Below are 3,304 nucleotides of genomic sequence, written 5' to 3'. Positions count from 1 at the left end.
CTTGCTAAATTTTATATATATTTTATTTTAACGCTCTAAAAGAACTTATTTATTACAATAAATTGCTATGTTTAAATTTGTTAAATTGACACACCGAAACAGGAATCTTAAGTTATAAGCTTCTTCTTTTTCGATTTTATAAATGTTACTATTTCATTCTCTTGCGTCACAAATTACCAAGGGTTATCTGTCCGGTTAATAACGAGGCGAAGGTGACGATAACGCTGGTTAATGAGTCTTTGCGCAATTGATGACTCGACCGATTGTGATTAACCGCACTTATTCGAAAAAAACACACTGCAAACTAATTGCGAACCTTATTTCCGCAAGATGTACGCTAATCGCTCAAACAATGTGCCAGGATAAATATAGGCAAGGTGTATCACGTGAGAATGTCGCGAAATGCTAGTGTATGAAGCCTTGAAAGAAGGAAATATAACTCATGTTCGTAGAATAATATTGTAGAGCAAAAAAACTAAAAAATTTGTTTCAAAATGTGGAATATAACATCTTTTTAAATTTAAAATGTCAAATATCGAAGGCCTTCTTCAAACGTTGGGATTTAAAACTTAGTTGAATTTTGCCTTGATGTAATAAGAAAGAATCGTGAATATTGTGACGCTTGAGATAAACGTGAATCATCAATGTCTAGCATTGCAAAAATAATTAGTTCACTTTTCAAAACCATTATATTTTTCCGTCAAATACAATTGCTTTCAGATAATAAGCAATTATGGAACTTCTTCTTGCTTAATGACTAGAGTAATTAAACTATTTTATATTGCGCGTTTTTCGTTTCCGATCATTATGCTTAATGTCTACTAATCTCTTGTTCTGCAATATCATGCATATGCAAATTGTTCGCTTCTTGATGACCTGGAGACTTCTATAACAATTATATATAACTGACACATCCTATCGTTTAAAGTTTAATTTTTTGCTATGAAAATAATATTATATTTATGTTTATATTTGCATCAGATATAATTCTAAAATATTCCTAGTTGCAATCTAAGAATAAATAAACATATTATATGCACGATAAGAATGTATGATATTCAAACTTATATTATTTTCCAATCTATCTTATGAACTGCACATTCGTACACATTAAATATTAAATGTTGATATTAAAAATGATATTAAACATTTTGATTTTCGATGTAATATCTGGTTCAAGAATTGCGTTCAGTTATTACATAAACATAAAATAAGCATGTGCAAAAAGCCAGGGCGGTCATCAATTAACGAGTGATACGCAATCTTGACCTAGATCCGACCGTTTCGAGTTGGCAGCTGTCACAGTAACTTCTCAGCGCATCGCGATATATTTAATTCCAAGGTTGTGTGTCGCACATTGAAATAGCGCCCCTCTTCATCTAGGCAGATTCGAGCAACGCCATACTACTCACCTCTCTCTCCTAGGAGAGCAGCCAATAAAGTGATGCCGACGAACGGCGCCGACGCACTCGGTTTCTCTCCTACTCTGAGTAAGGTAGCTTGCCGAATGAAATCTAACAGAGAATATCTTATGCGCGCGCGCAGCTGCTCCGGAGGATGCCTATTGGCGTGATGAAATCGCATCTGCATTCATGCCTCGAGTTAAGATGGACGTTAAACGATGGTACCTTAGATCATGGACCGTGAACTCTCAACCGTGCTGTCAAAATATTCGAATATTTCCTGGTATTTGGTTATTTCAAATATTACCCAAGCAATCAGATTTATTTATTTTGATATAATTGAATAACAGAGTATTAAAAAATTAATGAAATATACTAGTTAAATTAGATCGAGTTTTGCAACTAATCGATTCTGCTTGTCATTTCACGCATAAAAATATTAGATGATTATAAGATAAGATCAGATGAGAGCTCTCATTGAAAATTAAATATATTATAATGTACACAGAATGTTTTATAATTCGCGCTTATTAATTCCACAGCATTTTTTTTTAATGAAAAATATATAGATATATATATAATAATACATCGTAATAGCAACATATCAGAGTAATATATTTTATTAATATCTGAGTAACCGAGTATGCCTTGCGATTTAATATCGGAGTACTAGACAATATCTAAGATAATTAGAAATTTGAATATAATATACGCAAATTTAATAATGGAAAATATCGGAATATAAAGATAAAATATGATAGACGATGATTTATATTAACAGTACTATCGCGTATTTGTATTATGCTATTCTTATAACGAAATAAAATAAAATAGATGTAAGATATAAATGTATAAAAAGCTGGGATTGCTATAAACATTATGTTAATCAATTTTTGAGTTAAATATATTAGATTTTCGACGGATATAGCGGTATGTATGCGCTAATTAGATTGCCTTTAAGATTTCAATTGCCGAATATTTAACAATAACTATTTTAAAACTGTTTAATAATTTTTATATTTTATGTACATTAATCATACAACTAATTAAATTATTGCGACTAGTATGTAAAAAATATGCGACAAAAATATATATATTATATAAGCTAATCTTATGCAACCAAGGCATATACACACATTGTGTTTGAATCTGTCATGTAATATTGCGGCATAAGGACAAACACACGCTACAATCGCGGAATTTTAATTGCAAAGTAAGCGGAGGGCAATTTGAATTTAACACGCCGCGATACTCAATCGTTTATGCATGGGGCATCGCGGGAACCACTAATTACCATCCAATGATCTACGGCACGTGTCGCGCGAAATGATAGTCGCGTCATGCCAACGGAAATACGTATGTATCATACATACGTACATCTATCGTCATGTTAATTCCAATATCGCCCCCTCCGTGGAGAGGACTTAATCTGTTATTAAACATTCGTCTTGATATTGATACAAAACGAAACACTCGCATCCCAATCCCCTTCTTGTTCCGCGAAAAGGAAACCGCCCATCGCCGATGCTTAGAGTGCATCTCACGCGTTCTATCGAGCTGGTGGGGGATTTTACACGTACGTGTATTACCTTTCTTCATTCGGACTATGCGCGATACTTGGACACGACGGGAGGAAGACGCGCGCGCGTCGTCCCCTTCGTTCCCTACCACAGGGGACGCCGGCGTAGTCGCGCGCCAGCGCCGGTAGGCGTGGTCTCCAGGTAGCACACGAGGCCGATGCGCAGGTGAGAGAAGAGTGAAACCCGTAGTGAGAAGAGACCAGGTAAGGGGAAGCTACGGGCCAGCCACACACAGCCGACAGGCAACGCACAACGCACGCACGCTCGTCCGCACACGCGAGAGACCGTGCGTGCCCTCTTCGGCCACACCGCGGGGTCAGT

Source organism: Cataglyphis hispanica, chromosome 4, assembly GCF_021464435.1.
Source record: "Cataglyphis hispanica isolate Lineage 1 chromosome 4, ULB_Chis1_1.0, whole genome shotgun sequence".
NCBI classification, from domain to species: Eukaryota; Metazoa; Arthropoda; class Insecta; order Hymenoptera; family Formicidae; genus Cataglyphis; species Cataglyphis hispanica.
The sequence above is the reverse complement of the archived record's forward strand: the minus strand, read 5'-3'. Positions refer to the sequence as shown.